Here is a 12626-nt window from a genome sequence, read left to right as displayed (position 1 = left end):
CTCCACAAACCAGATAATGCAAAGCTTCCCAAAGAGTATGCCCAGATACTGGTGTGCCCCGAGTAGTCAAAGAGTGACAAAATGCCCATTCCCCCAGCCCTTACGATGGCAAAGCAAGACCTGATTTGGTGTTCAGAGCCCTCTTTTTTTGGATACATCTCACTGTGGGCAGCAACATCCTTGGCAGGAAAAATATTCTCATCTTCAAGGAGTGCGGTATTATGAAAAAGGTTGGGAAAGATTACTGCTAATGAGGTGTGTACCCATTTTACAGGAGAGGAAACTGAAGCTCGCAGATAAAAAAGCATACTCAAAAGCTATGCTTATAAAAGGCAAGTAAATAGCAGAACTAGGATTTGATTCCAGGTCTATTGGCCTTCAAAGTCCAAGTTCATTCCACTTCCCTCACATTGCTAAAAACCAAACCAAACTATATAAACAGTAATACCTAAGTTTTGAATAGACATTTATGGTCTATGAGGGTTTTGACAGAAGAGGGAATTAAAAGATGAAGGCATGAGCATTTTTCAAATACTCACACTATAGCTGTGCTTTATATCAACAGTTTTATTTTCTAACAGTTTCAATTTCTTATGTATAATCCTTATAGTAGATAGCTTTCATGTGTTTTTACAAATTTAATATGTCCTTTCATAATTTTCTCTCTACACCTCACTCTTTCTAAGTTTTAATACAAGGTCTGTCCAGAAAGTATCCCACCACATACTCTGAAAAACAGAGACAGTCATTGAAGAAGATATGAGAAACATTGTACATAGGACAATGATGCCTCTGTCCCCCTCTAAGTGGGCACCTTGGGCCCTCACACGGTTCTCCCAATTGCCATCAGCTGCCCCGTCATTTTTCCCTGAATATCACTGATGGTCTGAAATCTCTTCCCTTTCAAAGGTAATTTGAGTTTTGGGAAAAGCCAGAAGTCACAGGGTACCAAATCTGGGTTGTAGGGGGGCTGAGTCACCTGGGTCGCCAATCTTGGTTGATTGCAGCCTGTACACCTTCAACATTCCCAGGTGATCTGCCTGTTGCAGGCCTTCCGGAACATGGATCACTTTCAATAGATTCTCAACCATCTTTGAAGCATTTGTGCCGCACCTTTATTTGCAATGCACTCATTGCCTCGTCTCCGAAAAGCCTTCTGAATCTTCCGCATAGTTTCCACAGGAATGTTCAAGCTTAACACGAAATTTGATGCAGATTCGTTGCTCTACTTGCTCAGTCATTTTGAATGTGATAGTCACAAGTACACATGCTCACTTAGTGGCATCTACTGCCCCCACTGACTAGTACCTGAAGTCTGATTGATATTGTTCACACACACATATTCCGTCCACCGCTCCTGGCTGCCAGGTACATTGATGTTGCACAAACTGTTCTCATTACATTAACTAACAATGGCTGAACTTTTTCTGGACAGACCTCACATATATGCCCTATTTTGTATGCTCTATCTTCACACTGGATTATATAATCTTGTAGAATTTTGAAACAATTTCATTTTAGCAGCGAGAAAACTGAGCTAGAGATGATTTGAATGGTAGAACTTGTGCTGAAACCTAGGACTTTTGGCTTCCAATTCAGACCCTCCTTGCTCCATGAGTGATGCTGCAATTTCATTCAGTAGAAACTTTCAAAATATGATAGTCATCTTTCAGGGTGAATACTATACAAAATAAACTCTTAAACATGATGACACTTAAAAATTTTATACATTTCTAATTCTCTTTCTATACCCTTTGATTTCTTTGTCCATAATTTTAGGATCTTTAGAATAATACCCATGTCACGTGCTGAGAGAGGAAGATGTAGAGAAAGAAGAAAGGCAGATCAGATGTTAAATCATCAACCACGTGAAGAACAGGCTCGAGATGTGAGAGTACTTACTGTGAGCCCTAGTGTAGGTAGGAGACCCTTAAGAGATGATTCTTTTTAAAGGAAAACCTTCATTAAATGTGATTCATAAAGTAAATACATGGATGTAAAACAAGACACTCCTTTTTTACCGAAAAAGGCAGCTGCTGACATTTATTAATACCATTCACTAAAAAAGAGAGAGAATGAGAGAGAGAAATAGAATTCTCTGTCCAGAGATGTCTCTGAGTACCCAGCAAACCCCTTTTTCCTACCCAGGAAAACCAAATACAACTTTTGTGAGCGCTCATGAACCATTCTCGCATACAGGGGAGCAGTCACTGTTCACACAACCCTCAGTAAGGTCAGGGGCACAGTCCTGCAGTTGCCGGTAAGTGTTCTGGGGAAAGTCAGTAGGTTTGCTGAGTCATGATTAGATTGCAATAATAGTGGCAAATGCTCAAACCTTGAATATGAGAACTGTCCTTGGAAGTAAGATTATTTTGAGGTTAGATTTAGGTACTATCTCTTTGTTTTCACTGTGCAAAACAAATAACTAAGAAATCTTTTACAGATGACTTTTAACATTTAATAACATGGATTAAATGTGCCAATAAGTTAGCTATGAAATTAGTATCGATGTTGAATCTGGTAAAAAAAAACTGGAAGTCTGGACACTACAAAAATGTCCACGATTACATAACTAAGGCGATTCCCTGCCAGTTGGATTACATTTCTGATTATTGAATAAACATGTACTAGGTACCCAGTCTCTACAGGTCTAGTTCTCAGTGCTGGGGATGCTGGGTGAGTGGGAAGGGCAACTCTGCTGTTCCCATGGAGCTTTCCTTCTAGAGGGAGAAGGCAGACAATAAACGAGGACATAAACTCCACCACGTTAGATGCCATTTTGAAGAAAGTATCATTATCGTGGTGTTTTGTGTGCGCCAGACGGTCTTCTGGTTAGTTTTGCTAATGACTTAGCTACCAGGGCTGGAGGTTTGCAGGCTGAGAAAGCTGCCAGCTCCAGAAAATTTCCCTTTGCTCCAGCTGGGGGTATAATCTGTCTGTTAAAGTAGAGAGAGAAAATTTCCCCCCTTTTTCTTCTGGTAGGGCGCATAGCTTCCTTCTTCAATTCCTTCAAAATGAGATAATTATTATGAAAAGTTATTGAAATACAGATGTTTTAGTTACCTTTGTGCACCCCTAGTTTCTGTTATAAATCTATAGGTTTTTAGAAACATAATATTTAAATAATTTCTAAAGCCTGAAGGTTTTATGAGAGATTCACAGTAGGGTTTATTCAGAGAGCCAAACTGTGTCAAAACATCAAATATTTGATTTGATAGTTTAAGCTTGTTGATGAAATTGACTTATGCTGTTACATGGATAAGATTTTAATTTTTTTCACAATTAACTTGGGATGAAAATGATGATTAATGGCATGCCTTTACTAATATTACACTAAAATATTCTGTTGGCAGACAATATTGTTATAAAGTTCCTAGCATAGGGTGGTAGAAGGCATCTAGAATGTAAAACAAGAGAGAAAAAGTACACACAGTTTTGTTGTTCAGAAATTTAGTGTATTTGATAATGTCAAATTGGTAATAAATAAATAACTTAACCCATATTAACAATATCACACCCAAAGGTGCTTATAAAGCCCATTTTCTTTTCTTTAAAAGAAAGCAACAAATTCTGCTTTAAGATGGAATTCTCAACAGGACTTTTATCTCTCTTACCCATTTTTGTGTTTTCTAGCTGTGAAGGGAGACTCAGGGTCATCACATTTTAACTAAAGTAATATGCTCAGAGGTTTCCAAGTTTTGGTTTTCAAGTTATGTCTGGTTTATACAGTTTTAGGCCTGTTTTATTGTCACATGATTATGTGGTAGTTCATTTAAAAGGCAAAAGCAATGCCAACGTAAGCCTGAAAATATTTACTTCAACCTTTACAGCTCAATTCAGGTAACGTGTTGTTGCATGATTAATGAAAGCTGGGTTTCTTTTAACTGTACTTAGAAAGAACACTGTTGCAATAATAAAAAACAATGGCTGTTACGTTTTGTTTTCTCTGAGGCTTGTACTTTAGTAATCGCATTACTATTGCATTCCAGAGTCCCAGAGGAAGCACACAAAAGCTGGTGTAAATTATGGGAAATTCCCAGAAAGAGGCAGAGAGAAAGAAAGAATAGAGGGACAAATCACAGAAGAAGGGGAGAAAAGAGAAAGGAAGGAAAGAAAACAGTGATAGTATGGATTAGTGTTTTAGATTTTCTGCTCACTGGCTCATAAATTAACTCATTCATTCCTTCAAATATTAGTGTGTTACTGATAGGACTTTGGGCCAACAAATTAGCCTCTTAGCCTGAGTTCTGGGGTCGGGGGGTAGATTCAGAAAAAAAGTAAGAAATAAAAAACTGGAAATGATAATAATACCAGCCCTGTCTCACAGTGATTGTGAGGGTTAAACAACAGAACATATATGAAAGTGCTTTGAAAAAATTTGCTATAGAAGAAAATTCTCTATAGATACTATAAATAAAAGGCACAGGCCTATTTACCATTTTATTTCTAAACCATACCTGAGGTATTTCAAGGGGCCGCCAAGTGGGGCCCAGGCCCCAGGGCACAGAGAGTAAGGATGAACATCCCTTATCTTGTGAGAAAGCTTGCAGAGTGTCTCAGTACTCCAGCCGAGTGTGCGAGAATACAGTAGGAGCAGAATACTATCTCTTTGTTTAGTGCTTATGGTAAAATTTTAGAAAGCTATACTTTTGCATACTTAAAATATGCTATCTCATTGTTTGGGAAGAAATTGGGGAAATGATTCATTCCACAAGACAGGAAAGATCAAGGAGGCTGATTCATCTCATTCAAGGCCAGGATCAAATACTTATGAAGACTGAGCTCCATCAGTTGAGGCCAGAGTGTGTGTCTGTCATCATGCTCCAACTCTTATGGATCCCCTCTTTCAATTCTCCTAACAACCATATGAGGTAGAAAAATATCTCCATTTAGAAGTTGAAAAAAAGCAACTTTTGGAGGATTTAGGCATATTTTTAGAAGTTGTATCTGATAAAAGGCAGAATCCCAATTCAAAAGCAGGTGTTCACTCCCTTGCTTTTCCAAGTATCCCTCTGCTGTTTGCTCCTCCCCAGCTCCTAGGGGAACAAGGGCACTGGGCCCAGGGCTCTCCTGCAAAGTCAGCTGTTGGCTCTGGGGACATGGGGGTCAGTGACCCCTCTTCCCTCATCCCTTCCCTATTTCCTGTAGCATTTCCAGAGCGTGTTGGTGCTCCTCACCTCTCCTGGTGTTGGCAACATCGTGGAGAGCAGCTGTCTGTCCAGTTACATCGAGTCACCTCCTGCCCCTCAGTCATGTTCTCTGAGCTGCAGTCGCCACTGAATATTTTGCAGAGATCATAGCATAGTTTGGCCATTGGCCCGTGCTCAACCCTTGTCTCATTCATTTATTCATTCATTCAGTTTAATTTCCTTTGATTCCCACTTCTGATTCCATTCCCACTCCCACCAATCACAACCATTCTAATGCACTTATGTTTATACTTTTGGTATTATATAAATACCACTACGTGTGTGCTTTTGAATATACCCTTTGTTATGAGCTATGCACCACCCATTCATTTGTAATCATTGTAAATTTATGTCTAATCTTGCTTTATCTATAACCCAACCTACTTAGCAATCCCTCCTCTGAGGGTGTTTTGAAACAAATCACAGACATCATATTGTTTCTTCTGTAAATATTTCAGTATAAATCTTTGAAAACTAAGAACTTTTTAAAGAAAACATAACATTAAGGCTACTACTTGAAAAGTAGCGACAATTTCTTGATGATTTCTTCAGCAGAGCAGAACCTAACAATTCTCTCTTTACCTGTTATACCACCTCAGCATGTCTCTCCACCCAAAGTTGATGATGCTCATCATCAGTCTTTTCAGGACTTTCTCAGTTTTTAAGATAAATGCACTCCTCTTTCTTCTAGTTTCCTCAGAGCTGATGCCCTGGGGCTCGTGCCTGGCAAACATCTTGTCTGTACTTCATGGGGCAGCAAAGGCGAATGGGTTACTGAGAGCCTTTGGGTTATGCTGGGAGAGAATTAATTTTGCAGCAGAGTATGATAAAGAGAAGAAGGAAATACACTTACTAGTCTAGGCAGGCAGTAATGAAGATCTGAAGTAGTAGTTTGTATGTTGAAGTGGGAAGATTTTTATTTCTTTATAAATGATTTGTTAGTTGAGTTCAACCTGCAAGAAGTTGCTGTTTTACTTTCTATTTTTTTCTCTGTATATTTACTCTTAGATATTTTATTTTGAGCAAATTACAAACTCAGCATTGGCAGAAAGTAGAGATGTGAAAAAGGAAGTTAAATGAGGCCAAGTTGGAGAGCAAATTGTTATTATGTAAAATGTATGGACCACCCTGAATACTCCAAATTGTATTTAAGAAAATAGAGAAACACTATCCTTCCATTTACAGCTAACATTTTCAAGAAATACATGCCACATTTCTGTATGTGTTTTATTCCATATAGCACTGATATTTACTCTTGTTTTGTTTGAGGAACTCCCTCAATCTTTTTGAGAGTGGTTCCCTTTTTCTTTTTGCAAAAATAAAGACCTTGAATGAATGTTATTGTATATATTCATAATTTAGTTGGTAACTAAACTACCACCTTTATTCGATGACTGTTCATAAGGCAGGCTATATGGAATGTTTTTGAGCCCCCAGTAGCTAGCTGTTCGGTGTGTTTGCTCCTCCACTCGGTAGTGATTAGTTGGGGTCTATTTTTATTTTAGACTAAAATAAAAAAAATTAGTTTGAACTGTAACATGCTAGATTTGTGTTAACTATAAACATATGAAGAATATTCAGTCTGAAGACAAACAATTTTTTTCTTGCCTATCAAGCTGCCAAAAATTACATGTAGAAAGATTTTGGCAGTAAGGATTCTCATAAAATACCGATGGAAACGTAACTCTGCCGACCATGGAGGAGACTCACAGGCCCAGCCGTAGCAGCCTCTGTGGAGCAAATGAGCCCTGCCCCTGGCACATCCCGTACACAGGTGGTCCTGAAACTTCCACAGGCATCGGAGTCACACAGGGGCTTGTTAAAACATGGCTCTCTGGGCTGCACTCCCCCCCACCCAGATTTCTGACCCAGTTTGTCTGGAGGAAATGCCTGAGAATTTGCGTTTCTAGTAAGTTCCCAAGTGACACTGGTAGTCCAGAACAAACTTTGAGAACTGCTGCCATATATCAATGGTTCTCAACCTCTGATGTACCTGGGGATCTTACAAAGAATAGCATTGCCAAAAACTAGCAGAAGGGCCACATAGTAAACTCGATAAGTTCAGGGGCGGAAGGCCTAGTGGACTTACAAAGTCAGAGACTGAAAGTAACCAAATAGGATGGTCTGAAATTAAAGCTATCTAACTAAAAGAAGTTCATGGTGGGTAGTGATGTCCGAGTCTGATACATTTACCTAACAAAGGTCAATCTTTACCTTAACTGAGCCTGTCTATTGTCTTTTTTTCCCCATCTACAATAACATACCTGATAACAGTAACTTTGGAATATCAAAGTAATTTCCTTTTTTCTGGATAAAAGCACAATCCACCACACCAGAGCAAAGACCACAAATCCCCCTCATTATTATTATTATCATGTTAATTGTTAACTGTTAACTATCCTATACCCACCTATGTAAAAGAATTATGTGTCTATTTGTTTTACTTTTTATCCAATCCTAGAGATTTCTCCCCCTCCCCACTTTGCTAACCCCCACCCCCTAATCTATTTCCAATGAATTTCATGTAATCCCCTTAGCCTCCTTCATTGGTTATAATGTGTAAGATAAGGCGCAAAATTGCCATTCTCTGATGCATTTTCTCAATCTGTTGAGATTTTGCTCCCTTGCAATTGTCACTTTCCAAATAAACTTATAAAAATTCTTACAAGTTTGGATGTTTCTTACACTGACATTGCAACAATTTTAATTGATTAGGAATGGGGTCTGCATGTATGTATTTTATAAAACTCTTCAGGAGATTCTATGGTGCCCTTAAGATTGAGGACCACAGCCATATACTCATTCTCTGCCCATCATCCGGAGGAACTCACGCAGTTGTTGTTCCACTTCTAGTCAAGCCTTCAGCATTAACATATTATCAAGATATTGTTATTTAATTTGGTATGCCCATTGGTCTTGGTCACCAGGAAAATGCGTCACTAATTGTTTCTTTCTTACTCTTAATCATTTCCCGTGATTTCTCTCCTCCTTTTTTCTCTTCTCCCTCATCCTGATAGGGGAATTCAAGAATTAAATATTTTAGCCTTATTAATAGGCATAAGTGATTAATGCATGTGGAAAGCTGTTATTCCAGGAACTAAAGCTGTTATTCCATGGCCTATGTGACTCCAGAAGGTCAACAGGCAGTTCAACCTTTGTGTCCCAGGGGGTCTGCAAGAGATGGAGATGGTACCTGAGTTACTGATCAACTGATAAAGAAGTACTAGGAAAATCACCCCCAAACTGCAACTGTTACCCAATTAAGCTTTTTTCCAAACCCTTTACCTTCCCTTTCTTCCACCTATAAAAATGTCAGCTTGAGACGAGATGTTAAGACGGTTTTTGAGGGTACATAATCTGCCATCTTCTCAATTGCTGGCATCTGAATGAAGCCCCCGTGGAGATGGGTGCTTTAATCGGATCCTTGTCTTTACAACTCAGTTCTAGTAGTGACAGGTAACATGAATGCTGACACGGTCTCTGTCCCTCTCTCATCTTCCCATTGCTTCCTTTAGAGTTCTTCAGTAAGAGGTTATTAACAATATCATCCATACTTTCAACCCTCCTACCCTTTGCTCCTTTGCCATGCTTGAACTTGGTTTGTTTCTGAAGACAGTGCTTCCCTGCAGCCCTTTCAAATGCAGGCCGAATTTCCCCACATTCTCTGGTCGTTGCAATCTGGAGCCAGTTTGCAATCCTCTTTCCATCTCCCTGAAGCTTCCAGACATTCACTCTTATGTAAAGTTCCTGTGTCTTTGAGGTAATGCTATCTGGCTATGTATGCTACCTTATTCCATGTATATTGCAGTTGTCCACCAATCTCCTCATCTCTTCTTTATTCACTAAAGTTTTTAACATTTTTTAAAATTTATTGATTTTAGAGAAAGAGAGAGAGAAACATTGATTTGTTGTTCTACTTATTTATGCATTTATTGGTTGCTTCTTGTATGTGACCTGACTGGGGATTGAATCCGCATGCTTGGTGTGTCAGGCTGATGCTTTAACCAACTGAGCTGCCTGGCCAGGGCCTTCACTAAAGTTTTGAGCCCAGAAAGGTAGGTAAGGGGTTTAGAAAAATGGTTAGTCAGGTAAGAGTGGCAGTCTGGCAGAGATTTTCCTAGTATTTCTTCATCTGCTGATTAACAATTCTTTATCTGCATCACAGAAGTTTCCCTTCTGGAACGCAATGGCTCAGATACCACCTCCACAAATTGCTAGCAGACTCAATGGGGCACAAAGGTTGAATTGTTTGTTGACCTCTTGGAGTCACGTAGGTCCTATATTCCAATTCTTGAAATAAGTTTTCCACATGCATTCCTCACTTAAGCCTATCAACTACAAGTATAGTTAAAATCTTTAACTTTTGAGTACCCCTATCAGTTTGAGCACCTGGCTCTAGATATTTACTGTTTATTGTGAACAAGTTTCAGATGCCTTCAGAGTAAGTTATGTGCCTTACTCAAGAATTCAGCTTTCTATCGAAGCATGATTGACAACCTGATTCTGAAACATGTATCAAGAATCTTAACACTATACGCTTTGACATTTCGATGTGCAGAAGGAACACAGGGTGGGAAGGCAGGGACCCACGACAATCCCTTCCATCTTTTCACTCCTTCATTAAGTGATGTGTGGAAAGGAAAATGTCTTCCCATGTTTTCATTAGGCACAGAGCAGTGGGCAGTGATCCTGAAATTTAATGCTCCCCAGAGTGCAGTTCCCACTGGGAGCAGGTCTAGGGATGTTGGGAGAAGAGAGGTGGACGTATCTATCTGGGAGCACATTTTAGATCAATTTTTTTTAGTGTCTCTGTGTCACTGGCTCATAGTATTCAGCTTTCATACTTTTTATGCATGCATAAGGTTTGGGAATAGTTTGGCTGGCACTAGTGGGAAATGAAAGTAGCATGAAGGATATGTTTAAACACAACTAATAATTTTTTAATTAAAAAATTGTGTTTATTGATATTAGAGAGAGAGGAAGGGAAAAACAGAGAAACATTGATGTGAGAGAGAAACACTGATTACCTTCCATATGCACCCGAACTGGGGATCAAACCACAACCCAGGTATTTGCCCTGACTGGGAATCAAACCCCAATCTTTTAGTATATGGGACAATTCTCCAACCAACTGAGCCTTGCTGGCCAGGGCTAATTAATTTTTGACCGAGACAGTCATGATCTGGCCCACTGTACAGAAACTGGGTGCACCGAAAGATAGGAGATATAGTGGGATTGTGGAAAGCGCAAAAGACCAGAACTCAGAGTGAGAATGTTTTTACTTACTAGCCTCATGATTTGGGGTAATTTACCTGGGTTCTGTGAGAGTCAGTTTCCTTACTTGCACAATGAGGATCTGAGTGTCTATTTTACTTTTCTCACAGGGTCATTGTGAGGTTGAAATTATTTTATGTGTGTGGAAGTGCTTCAATAATAGTAAGGTGCTAAAGATAAGGTGTTCATATGGAATGGAGCCTGGTGCTCCTCAGAGCTTCAAGAGAAATAGTAAACTAAACTGACTTAATAAATCTATGAGGTTGACATGTTGGTAATGATACACTGTAAATTTAAAAAATGATTGGGATAAATTGTAGTTTTGGAATTATAAAATGATTAAGTGAAAATGAATAAAAATATCAGAAATTTATTGAATTAAGAAGTATTTCAGGCTTTGAAATATGCTACATAAACAAGCAAATATTTTACTATTCAAATAAAGACACCTAGTCCTTGCATAAGCCCTTTTCTTTTATAATAATGAGTCCTTGCTTTTTAAAATATTAAGAAGTTAGATGCAGGAATGGTTTAGGTATTCTACTCTACTATCAGGAATAATCTGTTATATTTTACATAAAAAAAGAAAACCCAGCAAGTTTTAACATGGCATACATGACAGTGGTTTGAGCATCTCAGTTTCTGGAATCTCACTGGTCACCTGGGTCTCACACTCTATCACGTGTATGGTCCCTTTAACCCTTCAAACCAAAAATTCTCCTACGTAATCTCCTTGTTAGACAAAGAATATGAATGTTCGTTCCTCCTAAGAAACATATCACCTAAGAAACTCCAGAATCAATTGCTAAATAATTAGTAAAGAAGTAAAGAATAGATGGTCAGTGTGTCAAATACGGCAGGAAGCTTGAAAAAACTCAGGGCTAAAGGAAGTCACACAAATGTAATGGCAAATGCTAAGATTACGGGTGACGGAGAAAGCAGAAACAGCAATCTATCTGCTGCAACGTGTATTTGTTCCTCACCGTTGGTTCCCCATCTCCAAAATTCCCACCAAAAGGATTAAATAAATGTGAATAGGGGAAGCTAGCATTGTTCACATGTGAGAAATAATCAAGGAAGTTCGGCAGAAGCTCTCAGAGGGAGAAAGGCAATGGGGAAAGCAGTGGGGCCATCAGTGGCATAGTATTGGGCCTCTCTCCTCTTCTTCATGCCTTCTGTAAGCCTAAAGTCTTCAACATTCAGGTTCCATCCAGAGACCCTGTTCTCACTGCCTTCTGCGGCTCATCCCACCTTGTCCTATTGGAAGGCTGTAATTGCTGTTTCTTTGGTTTTCTTCACTGCAGTCCACAATGAGAGGAAGGGAGGGGATGAGATGACAGTTAACTCCAGTGTGAGAGTTGTGGGTATGAGCTGGGAGGCTGTGCCTGGGGTTTGAATGTCAGCCTGTGCTTCTCAGGAGAACTGCTAAGGGATGCCCCCTTACCGAGTTGGGAAATGCTGAACAACGTTAGAGAAAAAGAACTGATGTGAAGGGGAGTGGTGGTCCTGGGAAAGAGGTTAAGGAAGAGAGAAGGTTAAGGATGGCGCTCACTTCTTGTTAGCATCAAAGGAAAAGTCTGGTGATACAGGAACCTGGAAGGGACTGTGGTGTAGAAAGGATGGAGGTACAGTCTGAACCCAGTGAAATAAATTGCCACTGTGGTCTGAAAAGGAAAAGTCTGGTGATACAGGAACCTGGAAGGGAGTGTGATGCAAAGGTGATACAGGAACCTGGAAGGGACTGTAGTGTAGAAAGGATGGAGGTACAGTCTGAACCCAGTGAAATAAATTGCCACTGTGGTCTGAATCAACTCTTCTATACATTCACTGAGAATTCTCTCTCTTCCCTCCCAAGTTTTCATCTAAACCATTGAGAACCAACGCCACAGAACAGGGGGAAGAGTCAGATCAGAGTTCATCTCTATAAGCCACCATCTATGGGCTTTATTTCTTTGGTCCACTGATTTCTACTAAGGCTCGTGGTAGTTTTGACCAGAGGAGGTGATTTTATGGCTCATTTCTGAGTACATGAACATACTTCCTTTTACACCATTTTGAGGAGTACATGTTTTTTTTTCTTTGAAGAAAGTTTATTCTTAATGTTTTTTCTTAGGAACTGTTCCTTGTGATAAAACCCAATAGCCAAAGATCACCAGCAACAAA

Source organism: Artibeus jamaicensis, unplaced genomic scaffold (assembly GCF_021234435.1).
Source record: "Artibeus jamaicensis isolate MK-2021 breed Jamaican fruit bat unplaced genomic scaffold, CSHL_Jam_final contig_484, whole genome shotgun sequence".
Classification (NCBI taxonomy): domain Eukaryota; kingdom Metazoa; phylum Chordata; class Mammalia; order Chiroptera; family Phyllostomidae; genus Artibeus; species Artibeus jamaicensis.
Note: the sequence above shows the minus strand (reverse complement) of the source record.